The 14,678-nt window shown below is 41.0% G+C and overlaps 1 protein-coding gene across 4 annotated transcripts in view; it reads right to left on the reverse strand.

Annotated features, from left to right (window-relative positions):
* sik2a (salt-inducible kinase 2a) overlaps positions 1-14,678 on the reverse strand; it is a 253,352-nt gene that overhangs the window by 224,796 nt on the left and 13,878 nt on the right. The gene's annotated exons all lie outside the window — the stretch shown is intronic.

The raw sequence follows: 14,678 nt of genomic DNA on the forward strand, positions 1-14,678 counted from the left end.
TGAAGACCCACACTCAACATTTCAGGAACAGCTTCTTCCCCTTCACCATCAGATTTTTGAATGGTCCATGAACCCATGAACACTACCTCATTATTCCTCTCTTGCACTATTTATTTATTTTTGTAACTTATAGTAATTTTTAAATCTTTATATCTTGCACCGTACTGCTGCCGCAGAACAATAAATTTCACAACATATGGCAGTGATAATAAACCTGATTCTGATAATCAGTGCACAAGTAGCCCAGTTCAATAATACAGGGTACAGTATTAATCAGTGCACATGGATTTTGGAACATATGCTCAAGAAAACACAAAGCTATTTAATGGCTCTTTTGTGCTTCTAGTGGAAATATGAGTTCTGTAATTAACAGAACTTCTTTACTACTGCAATCATAGTTAATCAATTATAGAAACATCAATAAAGAAGTTTCAGTGAATGCGATTCATAGCAGTTACACTTTTTACACTTTGCTTTGTGTTCACAGTACAACTAGTTTGAGCTTTTTCCCTTGTTCACAAAAGCAAGATTAGAAGATCTTTTATTTGCATAGGCCTTCATCGTTTGTGTCAGATATTGCAAAGCATCATTAAAAAGACCAACTTTTAAGTGCTGTCAATGCTATGTTGATAAAGCTGCCAATTAATTTGTAACACAAGATCCCACAAATGAGATGAGTCATTAGATAATGTAATTTCATTTGTGTAGGTTCAAGGAAGAATGTTGGCCAACACAATGAGAACTCTAAGCCTTTTAATGTCAGCTGTGGCTCACTGGGGAGTATTGCCTACATCAAAAGGCTGTGGCTTGAATCCCATTGTAGAAAGACTTGAACACAAGTACCCTATGTTCTCGCAGGTGAAAGTAGAAGATCCCATGACTCTATTTTGAATAGCACTTTGCATATCTTTTTCCAAGTTATTTACAATCCATTTATAAAATTATTATTCCTGAATTATCAATTTGTAGAAAATACAGATCTTGCACTTATTCTATGTGTTCACATTCCTCATCTTAAATTTCTTCATGATTGTGCTGCCCTGCCTCAATGCATCATCCAGCAACATATTTCTGTCCAAATCCCACTAGCCTTCTCCTCCTTTCTCATTGATTTTAAGTATGCCCCTTAGAGTCAGAGAGTCATAAAGCTATTCAGAATGGAAACAGGCCATTAGGCCCAATTTGTCCTTGCCGAATGATTTGCCAAACTGAGCTAGTCCCATCTGCCTGCATTTGGTCCATATCTCTCTAAACCTTTCCTATCCATGAATCTATCCAAATGTGTTTTAAATTAAGTATTTGTACCCACGTCTACTACTTCCTCTGGCAGCTCATTCCATATACACACCACCCTCTGTGTGAAAAAGTTGTGCCTCAGGTCCCTTTAAAATTTTTCCCCTCTAACTTTAAACCTATGCCCTCCAGTTTTGGACTCCCATACCCTGAAGAAAAGACTGCAGCTATTCACCTCATCTATGTCCCTCAAGATTTTATAAACATCTATAAAGTCACCCCTCCAGCCTCCCATGCACCAGGGTAAAATGTCCTCAAGGATTCTTAGGGATAGGATTTATAAGCATTTGGAAAACTATGGCCTAATTAGGGACAGTCAACATAGTTTTGTGCAGGGCAAGTCATGTCTTACTAACTTGATTTTGTTTTTCGAGGAGGTGATGAAGGTAGAGCTGTGGATCTTATCTACAGCTACATGGATTTTAATAAGGCTTTTGACAAGATCCCTCATGGTAGACTGATCCAGAAGACTGAGATGCATGGGAACCATGGTGATTTGGCCATTTTTGGTTCAGAATTGGCTTGCCCTTAGAAGACAGGGGGTAGTGGTTGATGGGACATATTCTGGCTGGATGTCAGTGACTAGTGGTGTTCCACAGGGATCCATACTGGGACTTCTGCTGTTTGTGATATATATAGATGACTTGGATGAAAATGTGGATGGGTGGGTTAGTAAGTTCGCAGAGGATACAAAGATTGGTAGCATTGTGGATAGCATAGAAGACTGCCAAAGAATACATTGGGATATAGATCAGTTGCAGATAAGGGAGGAGAAATGACAGATGGAGTTTGAGCTGGCCAAATGTGGGGAGTTGCACTTTGGGAGATCAAATGCAAAAGGGACCATACACTGTTAATGGCAAGACCTTTAACGATGTTGACATACAGAGAGATCTTGGGGCCCATGTCCATAGCTCCTTGAAATTGGCTGCACAGGTTGATAGGGTGGTAAAGGCGGCATATGGCATGTTTGCCTTTATTAGCCAAGGCATTGAGTTTAAGAGTTGGGAAGTTATGTTGCAGCTTTAAAAATCTCTGGTTAGGCCACATTTAAAGTATTTCATTCAGTTCTGGTGGCCCCATTATAGAAAGGATTTGGGGGGCTTTTCAGAGGGTGCAGAAGAGTTTTATCAGGATGCTGCCTGGATTAGAGGGCATGTACTATAAGGAGAGGTTAGACAAACTAGGTTGTTTTCTCTGGAGCAGCGAAGGCTGAGGGAGACCTGATAGAAGTTTATAAGATTATGAGAGGCCTAGACAGCTGGTATCTTTATCCCAGGATTGAACTATCTAACACTGGAGGGCATGCACTTAAGGTGTGAGGGGGCAAGTTCAAAGGAGATGTGTGGGGCAAGTTTTTTTTTTACACACACAGAATGATACGTGCCTGGATGCTCTGCAGGCGGTGGTGGTGGAAGCAAATACAATAGAGGCTCTTATACAGGCACACGAATGTGCAGAGAATGGAAGGACATGGACATTGTGTAGGCAAAAGGGATTAGTTTAGTTAGGTATTTAGTTTAATTACCAGTTTAATTAGTTCAGCACAACATCGTGGGCTGAAGGGCCTGTTCCCATGCTGTACTGTTCTACGTTCTCTCCTTAACTCAAACTCCAGAGTTCCGGTAGCATCCTGTTCAATCTTTTCTGCAGCCTTTCCAGTTTAATGACATTCTTACTATAACAGGGTGGCCAGAACTGTACACAATACTCCTGTACTGAATATCCTGACCAATGAAGGCAAACATACTAAACGCCTTCGTTACCACTCCACCTGTGTCACCACACTAAGGAATTGTGTCCCTGCACCCCTAGGTGTCTCTGTTCTACAGCACTCCTCAGGGCCCCACCACTTACTGTGCAAGTACTGTCCTGGTTTGCCTTACCAAAATGCAACACCTCATATTTCTGAACTAAACTCCATCTGCCATTCCTCAGTCACTGGCCCAGTTGATCAAGATCCCATTGTAATCTTCACTGTCCACTAATTTCAGTGTCATCCACAAATTTACTAGCCATAACACCTACATTCTCATCCAAATCGTTAACATAAATGATGAACAACAGTGGACCAATCCCTGTGGCATGCCACTGGTCACAGGCCTCCAGTCTGAAAAACAATCCTCGACCTAAAGCATATCTCCTTTTTCTTCAGAGCCTCAGTATTTCTTGTCATCCAGGGTTGCGTACTCCTGGATTGTCTTTCCTTGTATCTTGTGACTTATCTTCCTGTCTTTTTGGGGCATGAATTCTTAACCAACCTCACTGCACTGTTTCTAAAACCTCATTTAAGCCCTCTCTCAACTCTTGGATGGCATTTGATCAAAGAAGGGAACTGGAACAAAGTATAGGACTTTACCATTGTGTTCAACAAGTTTTCTAGGAACAATGCACATCAGGGTGTGGTTTAGAAGTGACAAATGTTACTTTGATAGTTGTTGATGGTTTTTTTTCCCCCCAAAATAAACTATACTTTAGAAACCCACAATCATTAATGATCATCTTGTGCTGGCTTTTATAAAAAGGGTACTCATTTAGATAAACCAAGGGTGATGTAAATAGAAGGTAATGATTATGCAATACAAGTCCAGGAATCAGCTTACTGAGTAACATACAAATGGGAATGCTCTTTACTTAGTCAATCATTAGTTCAGTTGTTCATAGCAGATATTAAACTATTGGGTAAACTTTAATATATTACCAAGTGTATTGTGATATTACCCATGGAAACTCGTCAATACCCTACTACGTATACAATAAAGTGCATGTTGTATTTCCAATAGTCAGGTCATCTACTGCAACTAAATGCCAGCTCAGGGACATGCAGGTAACAGTGAAGTTCTTATTGCGATGTAAAATACAGTTTGAGTTTTTGCAGATACCCAGTGAGGGAATGCAAATATTATCCTTCTGATTCAAAAACAGAAAATATCAGAAATACTCAGCAGGTCAGGCAGTATCTGTGGAGAGAGAACTCCAGAGTGATTGACCCTAAATATTGACTGTTTCTCTTTCCATTAATGTTGACTAACCTGCTGAGAAGTTCTGATATTTTATGTTTTTGTTGCTGATTGTTGTTCTTCAAAACCTTCACACTTACCACACCAAATGTTGATGCAATCACTTAAAATACAAGACCAGAGATATGCATGAGGCATATTAGTTTTATATAGAATGCACTGTACAGGTACAGACCATTCAAACCAACTGCATATATACTGTTTTTTTTGCTTCATAGGACACCCTATTAGCCCATCGGTTGGCAAGTTTGCAGACAACACAAAGATTGGTGGTGTTGTGGATAGTGTGGAGAACTGTCGAAGATTGCAGAGGGACATTGATAGGATGCAGAGCTGGGCTGACAAGTGGCAGATGGAGTTCAATCCGAAGAAGTGTGAGGTGGTACACTTTGGAAGGACAAACTCCAAGGCAGAGTACAAAGTTAATGGCAGGATTCTAGGTAGTGTGGAGGAGCAGAGGGATCTGGGGGTTCATATCCACAGATCCCTGAAAGTTGCCTCACAGGTGGATAGGGTAGTTAAGAAAGCTTATGGGACGTTAGCTTTCATAAGTCATGGGATCGAGTTTAAGAGCCACGAGGTAATGACTCAGCTTTACAAAACTCTAGTTAGACCACACTTAGAGTACTGTGTCCAGTTCTGGTCGCCTCATTATAGGAAGGATGTGGAAGCATTGGAAAGGGTGCAGAGGAGATTTACCAAGATGCTGCCTGGTTTAGAGAGTATGCATTATAAGGAGAGACTAAGGGAGCTAGGGCTTTACTCTTTGGAGAGAAGGAGGATGAGTGGAGATATGATAGAGGTGTACAAAATATTAAGAGGATTAGATAGAGTGGACAGCCACTGCCTCTTTCCCAGGGCACCAATGCTCAATACAAGAGGGCATGGCTATAAAGTAATGGGTGGGAAGTTCAAGGGAGATATCAGAGGGAGGTTTTTTTTAAACCCAGAGTGTGGTTGGGGCACAGAATGTGCTGCCTTGGGAGGGAGCATGGTGGTGGAGGTAGGTACATTGGTCATATTCAAGAGATTGCTAGATAAGCATATGGAGGATTTTAAAATAGAGGGATATGTGGGAGGAAGTGGTTAGGTAGTTCTTAGGCAAGGTTTACAGGTCGGCACAACATTGTGGGCCGAAGGGCCTGTATTGTGCTGTACTTTCTATGATTCTACGATCTACATGTGCTGCTATTATTAAATATAGGCAAGTACCTTGAACTTCATATAGTTATGGATACTTCTGTCTGCTGCAGGTCCTTTGCTGCATCACAGTAATACTTGACTGATGGTCTGCCTTGGCAAGCTGCAGGCTTGTAACACAGCACCCCACGTTGATCTCAGCAGTTTAGGAATAAAAGGGTTGATAATAAAAAAAACCTGCTATTCAATCAAATGATGAGTCATCCTTTCCTTAAATGAATGCACTGGATACCAAGTATTGAAATCACTGACCTCATATGGAACCTAGCTGAGCAACTCTTGGGCAACTGTAAAATCGTTCATCAAGGACAGAAAGCAAGATCTCTCAATCTGGTTCTTGGCTGGTAAACTGAAGTAAACCCAAGCTTGTTACATCAGTTTTGCCCATCAAGTCAATGGCAAAAAGTCCAATGAGCAATTGCTATTTCAACTAGACTTGCAAGGCATAAAACACCTGAAAACTTTCACACGGATGCAATGACGTAAGTGGCCAGGCTTGACTATGGTGGTTCTCCCAGATGAATCGTGAATCCACATTGATTGCAGACACAAAATTGGAAGAAAACCAGCACCTACTAAACTGCACTCTAGCCAGACCACAGGGTGGTCAGGGAACATTGTCCATGGAGTTAAAGCATTTGAGGGAAATAAATAGGGAACGTAGTACTGAATTAACCTCATTGTAGATGTGGAATTTCTGACTGTTTCACCACAGCTTCAAGACACACAATTCCATAAACACTGATTTAATTAAAATTCCTTGTACTTTGGCTTCAAGATTGGGCAAGAAGTTGGAACAGGTGTGAGGTTGGGGTGCAAGGTGGGGATTTGTGTTCAGTTATGATGGCCTGGCCATGGTATAAGGCAGTTTCCCAACCAGCTGGTACACTCCTACTCTTCAACTTTGTGGGTTCATGTACATTTACCAGTGCAGCAACTGGTTGAAGACTTCAGACATAATGCATTCTTTAAATCCCATCTCCTCTGTCACACTGAGTCCAATGCACTTACGGATCTTCTTACTAAATAATTTAACACAAGCAAGGGACTGGGATTAATAAAATATAAAATAAGCATATGCAAGTTTGACGTTTCTTTCCTTGTCCAAATTCAATTGAAATATAAAATTTTTGTTTTCTAAACTAAGGACACAAAGAGCTTTTCTCAGCCTTATAGTCCAAAATATCATGGAGGTGCTACTCAACATACTTGCTCTAGTCCACACATTAAAATACAAAACAAAATGTATATTTTTTTAATAGAAAATGATGCCATCTTCCAACATTGGGTACAGTATTCAAACCTAGAATATTATTTCTTGTTTCTAGCCTGCATCAACGTACCATTATAAAAGCCAATTTAATTCCATTTTGTGGCACCAAGGACGGTTACTAACTTCTTCAATACAGTACTATCTTCAGAAATCAAGATACTGGCACACACCATGACATGACCTTCAACTATCAAAACACAAAAGTTTTTTTTAAAAAAAAGCACAACTATTTTCATGAACACATGCTAACTGTGTAATTTTATTTCAGTGTTTTATGAGCCTTTCCTAATCTTTACTTAAGATAACAGAATGACACTCTGAGAGAGTAAGGGGAAATGGAGACCTCAAAAAGATCCGTCAATAAGATACATGCATGGTCCATAAAAAGAGTGAACTGTGTGAATTATACTGAAACTGGATTCTCTCCCCACCCCAGGCATTTTGGAAAGATGTTAAATTGATGTTCTTGCAAGAAAGACTCTTCTCACATCGGCTGCCTCCACCATTGGTACATTATACTCTGACAGTCTACAGTAAAGAATGCCAGTGCAGCAAATCAGGACAACTGCAAATATCCCAGATCAACCGAAGCTATAGAGTTGAAGAGTCATAAAGTTGTACAGCATAGAAATGGTCCCTTAAGCCCTCCACGTCAATGTTGACCATTTTGCCTATCATCACTAATACCATTTGCCCATCTCTATGCAGATTGAGGGGAAGATATGGGTTATATACATAAATTATACAGTCAGTGAAGAAAAACGTGTGCAAAACAAGACATTAATGAAAACTGTATTCCAGATGCTTAATTCCAACTGGTTCATGAATCCACATCACTTCCACTACATTTTCATTCAAAAAGCTAAATCAATAAGGAACTGCTTTCTCCATGGTGCATTTTTACAAAGATTTTCCCTAGATTACACTCACTTCACTAGATAGTCTGCAGTGGTTTAACAAGTTGACTCACCACCATATTCTCAAGGGGAATTAGATATAGTGTTTCCTTGTGTAAATTTGGAATCCAAAATTCTAGTTTAAATAGCAAACTTAAAAACTAAATTTGCACCACCACATGATAGACAGGAACACAAAATAAGGCCAAATTCAAACAGGGTCTGTAAAATCAGAATGATGATGATTTGTCTTGGTTAATACCTGTTTATTTTCCACATTGGGACACATGAAGGCAGCAATACTATCATGGCTAAAAACAAATATTTGAATATTAACTTTAGGTTAATGACATAGTAATTTCCTTTCAGCTTATAATTGACATATTGTTCAAAGACTATTTCTTAGTACAAATGATATCATCAGATTTCAAAACAGTGTAGAGTTACCCCAGCCTAATTTTTGTAAATTATTCCTGCCCATTCACCTGACATTGCAACCAGAACCACCAGTATTATTCAGTAAAGTCATACTGCTAGTATTTGTTTATATTAGCACAAGGTGCTGCATGGATCTGTTCCAGCATGTGAACACAGCATTCAATTGAGCTCTAGACTAGGTTTGATTCCCAGCTTGTACCAATGTAGCTGATCTTACGCATGACAAAGGTAGGATGGTATAATTGGCTTAATTATTGCGGTACGCTGAAGTGGGGAGGGAGGTCATAAAGACGATTTGATTTTGTTTGCCATCGGGTAATATGTCCTGCATCAAAGCTGTAATGTACCCATAGTCAAAAACCTTGACAATTTGGTACTTTTTTTGTTTGTCCCAGTACACATCCAACATCTTCTGCAATGAAAAACTCAGCTCTGCGTTGAAAAATACTTAAGCATTAGAACCCTGCTAGCAATATGTAAATAGAAAGTAGGGCTGAGAATAGCAGAGACAGTACATTGTAGGCGTGTGACCAAATGATGTCTCCATCTGTACTGTAATTTCCACAACTCTACATTTCCTTCTGTGTGTTCCCTGTCTCCAGGACTGAGATAATGAAGTGTTTGTAAAATAGCATTTGTTTCAATCAGTGCCTTACTGCTGTAGTTGATCGTACAGGTTTGAGCTTCACTTTTGAAGTACATCATTGATGCTGACCATCCCACAAAATGTCACAACAAGTTAGTAAAATCTCTGAATGTGCCCCTTATTTTATTTGCTGTTCGTCAATGATTCTGGAAGCAGGAAGTTCAATTTTTTCAAAAATTGCAGGAATAGCTCTAATTAAATAGATTATTTAAAAGAAATTACAAACTGGTTAAAATAATAATTGGAACAGATGGCTTCTGAAACATTAAGCCACTTTTAAACGTTTGATGTTAAAAAAAAGTAGTATGTGTATATTTCAAATTAAATCAAGTGCAAGCTAAAACACATAACCAATCAATATACATGCACACAAAGTGATCACACTGCACACACTCTAGGCACAGTGGTCAGTAAACAGCATTGATATATACATTTAATTCAGTAATGCATTGTGCAGTTACTTTTCAAACTGATTATTAATGCATAAAATACTTCCAAAATATATTTTGTTACTTATTTTTTTACTTGACCCTGATGCAGTGCAACTTGAGTTGTTACATGGACACATTTTAAACAATTTGTCATCATCTATCATGAGTTCACCACATGATTGAACTAACTTTTTTGCTTGAACTTTTAACCCAATGCAAACATAAAATGATGAAAAACAAGAGTCTTATTGGAACAGAAGCACATTCCTCCTCAACCCGTAGGACACGGGACTAATACCAGGATGTAATAAAAAAATTCAATTGCACTGTTTCATTGATACATTTCAATGTAACATTAATGTAATATATATGTGTTTACGTGTGCGTGATTCGCAATGCTACAGTGTAACAGACATACAAGCACACTTCTATAATTCCAGCAATCCCGTACCTTCCATTGAATATATGAATATCCCAATATGCAACTTGGAAGACAAAATTTAACAGTGGAGACAGATGAGACTATAGATATTGCTCTTAGAACATAGAACAGTACAGCACAGGAACAGGCCCTTTGGCCCACGATGTGTGCACTGAACACAATGCCGAATTAAACTAAAATATCTTCTGCCTGCACATGATCCATATCTTTCCATTCCCTGCACATTCATGTGTCTAACAGCCTCCTTAAATGCCACTATGGTATCTGCTTCCACCACTATCCCTGGCAGCCCGTTCCAGGCACCTGCCACTCTCTGTATAAAAAAAAATCTTGCCTCACACATTTCATTTAAATTTTCTTCCTCTCACCTTAAATGCATGTCCTCTACTCTGGGAAGAAGATTCTGACTATTACCCTATCTTTGCCTCTCATAATTTTATTAACTCCTATCAGGTCTTCCCTCTGATGCTCCAGAGAAAACAATCCAAGTTTGTCCAACCTCTCCTTATAGCTCGTACCCTCTAAACCAGGCAGCATCCTGTTAAACCTCTTCTGCACCCTTTCCAAAGCTTCCACATTCTTCCTGTAATGGGGCAACCAGAAATGCACACAATACCCCAAGTGCGGCCTAACCAAAGTTTTATATAGCTGCAACATGACTCTTATATGCAATACCCTAACCAATGAAGACAAGCATGCCATAAGCATTCTTTACCACCCTATCTACTTGCATGGCCACTTTCAGGGAGCTCTGGACTTGCAGCCCAAGATCCCTCTGTACATCAGTGCTGTTAAGGGTCCTGGCAATAACTGCATACTTTCCTCTTACACTTGACATTCAAAAGTGCACACTGGCTTGGATTAAACTGCATCTGCCACTTCTCCACCCATATCAGTAACTGATTCTGCTGTAGCTTTTGACAGCCCCTCTAAACTGTTCACAACTCCATCAATTTTTGGATGTACCAAATAAACCCTGCAAGTTATTGTGTTGTTTGAAAACCTATGAAGCCACCCATCTGCGTTTATGCATATCTCAAACAACAGAGGCCCCAGCACTAACCCCTGCGGAACACCACTGGTCACAGACCTCCAGCCAGAATAACACCCTTCCATGACTACTCTGTCTTCAATGAGCAAGCCAATTCTGAATCTAAACTACCAAGTCACCATGGATCCCATACATCTTAATCTTCTGGATCAGCCTACCATTAAGCACGTTGTCAAATGCCTTACTAAAATCCATGTAGACAACATCCACTGCCCTACCCTCAATCACCTTTGTCACCTCCTCAAAAACTCAATCAAGTTTGAAAGACATGACCTGCCCTACACAAAGCCATGCTGACAGTCCCAAATCAAGCCATTGTTCCTCCAAATGTTTGTAAATTCTATCCCTAACGATCCTCTCCAATATCTTCCCTACCACTGATGTGAGGCTAACCAGTCTATAACTTCCTGAATTATCCCTATTTCCCTTCTTTAACAAAGGAATAACATTGGCTACTCTCCAGTCCTCTGAGACCTCTCCTATTGCTAGTGAGGGTACAAAGATTTTCATCAAGGTCCCAGCAACATGCTCTCTTTCATCTGTCAATAACTTGACATATATCCCATCAGGCCCTGGGGACTTATCCAGCTTGCTGCTCTTCAAAAGACCCAGCACCACCTCCTTCCTGATCTCAACATGCCCCAGCACATTAGCATGCCCCACACTACTCTCACTGTCCTCTATGTCCTTCTCCTTGGTGAATATTAACTCATTTAGTACCTCATGATTCCTCTGACTCCAAGCATAAATTCCCTCCTTTATCCTCGAGACTACCATCTCCCCAGTTATCCTCTTGTTTTTAATGCAAGTATAAAATGTTTTAGGATTCTCTTTAATCCTACTTGCCAAGGATATTTCATGGCCCCTTTTGGCCTTCCTCATTTCCAGCTTGAGCACTTCCCTGCAGTCTTTACTTTCAAGGGTCCTATCTGATTTTAACTTCATAAACCTCAATTATGCTTCCTTTTTCTTTTTGACTGAATTCATAACCTCTCTCATCTTCCAAAGTTCCCTTACTTTCCCATCCTTATCCTTTCTCCTTACTGGAACATGCAGGTCCTGAGCTCTGATCATTTGGTCTTTGAATAACTCCAACGTCAGGTGTGGACTTGCCCAATAACAGCTGCTCCCAGTTAACCTCCCCTAGCTCCTGCCTTAATAATGTCGTAATTTACCCGTCCCCAATTTAGTACTTTCCCGCAAGCTCCTGACTTTTCCTTATTCATAACTCTCCTAAAACTTAAGGAGTTGTAATCACTGTTGCCAAAATGTTCTCCACTGAAAGGCCAGTCACATTTCACAATACCAGGTCCAGTATGATCCCTCCTCCGGCTGGACTACCCACACACTGTTTCAAGAAAAGCTCTTGAATGCGATGAACAAATTCTACCCCATCAAAGCCTCTTGCACGAAGGAAATCCCAGTCAATATTGGGGAAGTTAAAGTCACCCATTATGACAACCCTGTCGTTTTTACACCTTTCCATCATTTGTCTACATATCTGCTCCTCTATCTCCCACTGGCCATTGGGAGGCCTATAGTGTAACCCCATCAGGGTGAAGTTCCAGAAGACCAGTAGGTGGCTAATGTTGTACCATTATTTAAGAAAAGCAACAAAGACAAGCCAGAGAACTAGAGGCAAGTGAGTCTGACATCAGTGGTGGGTAAGTTACTGGAGGGAAATCTGAGGGATAGGATCTATCAACATTTGGATAGGCAAGGTCTAATTAGGGATAGTTAGCATGACTTTGTGCGTGGGAAATTGTCTCCGACAAATCTCATGAGTTGTTCAAGGAGGTAACCAGAAGGATAGATGAGGGTAGAGCAGTGGACTTTGTCTATATGGACTTCAGCAAGACCTTCGACAAGGTCCCGCATGATAGGCTAATCTACAAGGTTAGATTGCAATGGGATCCAGGGAGAGATAGCTAATTGGATTTATAATTGTCTCAACGGTAAGAATCAAAGAGCAATGGTCGAAGCCTGTAACTAATGGTGTGCCACAGGGCTTGGTGCTGGGACCTCTGTTGTTTGTTATTTATATAAGTGATTTGGACGTGAATGTACAAGGCATGGTTAGTAAGTTTGGAGATGATACTAAAATTTGGAGAGGATACTGGAGGTGCATTGTAAACAGTGAAGAAGGTTGTGAAAACTTACGGGGGATCTCGATCAGCTAGGTAAGTGAGCCGAGGACTGGCAAATGGCTTTCAATCCACATAAATGTGGGTATTGCAGTTTTGGAAAGTCAAACCAGGGTAGGACCTATGCGAATGGTTGGTGTGTTATGTGACAGAGGGACCTAGGACTGCAAGTGCATAGTTTGCTGAAAGCAGCATCACAGGTACACTGGGCGGTGAAGAAGGCATTTGGCACGCTGGCCCACATCGGTCGGGGCATTCAGTACAGGATACCCAGAGCCCCACAAGTGGCATGGGTGCTGTGTTTTTTTATATATGAAAAGGTAACACGAATGATTGATCCATACATGAATGTAAAGGTTTGCACTGTTTTATTGTTGTATATAGTTTGTTTTTTTATGATGAATAAAGTCTATTTTGGATTAAAAAAAGAGACTGTGCAGACTAGGACTTTATTCCCTGGAACATGTGAGATTTGAGGGGTGACCTGATAGAGGTGTATAATATCATGAGGGGCATAGACAGGGTAAAAGCACACATTCTTTTCCCCAGGGAGGGGGTACTAAAAACAAGAGGGCACAGGCTTAAGATCAGAGGTGAGGGATTTAAAAGGGACATCAGGAGCAGCTTCTTCATGCAAAGTGTGGTGCGTATTTGGAATGAGCTGCCAGAAATAGTGGCTGAGGCCGGCACATTAGCAACATTTAAAAGCCATCAAGATAAGTACATGGATAGGAGAGATTTAGAGGGCTATGGGCCAAACATGGGCAGATGGGACCAGCTCGCTGGGCAACAGTCAGCATGGACGAGCTGAGCCGAAGGGCCTGTTTCCCTCCTCTATGACTCTGTCCCTTTCTTTCTGATACACCCTTCCTCCAACCCCATCCCCCAGCCCCATATCACCTAGTTTCTTTACCCTGCCCCCTATCTCCCTCTGCCCATTGGCCACACACTCCTTCCACAGGGTCCCCTTACCCCTCCCTCCACTGTTCACATCTAACCATCATCCTTCCTTCCTATATTTGGTTTCACTCTCCACCTTATCAGATTTCATCATCTGCAGCTCTTCGTCGCCACCACTAAACACCTCGCAGCCGCTGTCAGTCTCTCCACCCTTCCCTCCCCCACCCGACCTCATCTGTCAGTCAACCCCTCCTCACCTGGTTCCACCTATCGCTTGCCAACTCTTGCCCCCCCCCCCCCTCATTTCTTCATACAGACTCTCTCCCCTCTCGTCCGACAGTCCAGGGGAGGGTCTGCACCCGAAACGTTGACTGTCCCTTTAAAGATGCTGTTCGACCCGTCGAGTTCTTAGTTTCTCGCTCCAACATTTGAAAGTGTCGTGTTCTGAATTTATTGTCAAACTTGTTTTAGACAAAAGCAATTATTTCACGTTTAACCCAACAAATGCTTTCAATTGATTATTTGTATTACAAATCGGAACTTCCGGTGCTAGGACCCTGAGGGAACCGGAAGTTTGCCCAGATGCACAATCCCTGGGGCTGATCCCAACTGGGCACCAAAATCAAAAGAACAAAAAAATTAGAAACCTCGCCCTACCCACAGCGACTTTTCACAGCAGGGGGAACCCTCCATCAGGTGCCGTTTAATTCAGTAAGTCTGGAGGAAGTGCCATTCACAGATGTTTTTAGGAACATACAAAAAATGAACAAAGAGAACTTGGAAAAGAAGGGGCTGTGTATAAAAGACCAGCTTTTACACAAGTGTGCAATGTCCTGTTTCTGATCTTTCCTAAACTGTTCACACACCTTTGTAGTGGTGAGGAGTTAATGGACGTTCCCTAAATCCCGCACTCATTCAGTTAAATATTTAAGGTCAAATTTACA

This window comes from Pristis pectinata, chromosome 27 (genome assembly GCF_009764475.1).
Source record: "Pristis pectinata isolate sPriPec2 chromosome 27, sPriPec2.1.pri, whole genome shotgun sequence".
NCBI classification, from domain to species: Eukaryota; Metazoa; Chordata; class Chondrichthyes; order Rhinopristiformes; family Pristidae; genus Pristis; species Pristis pectinata.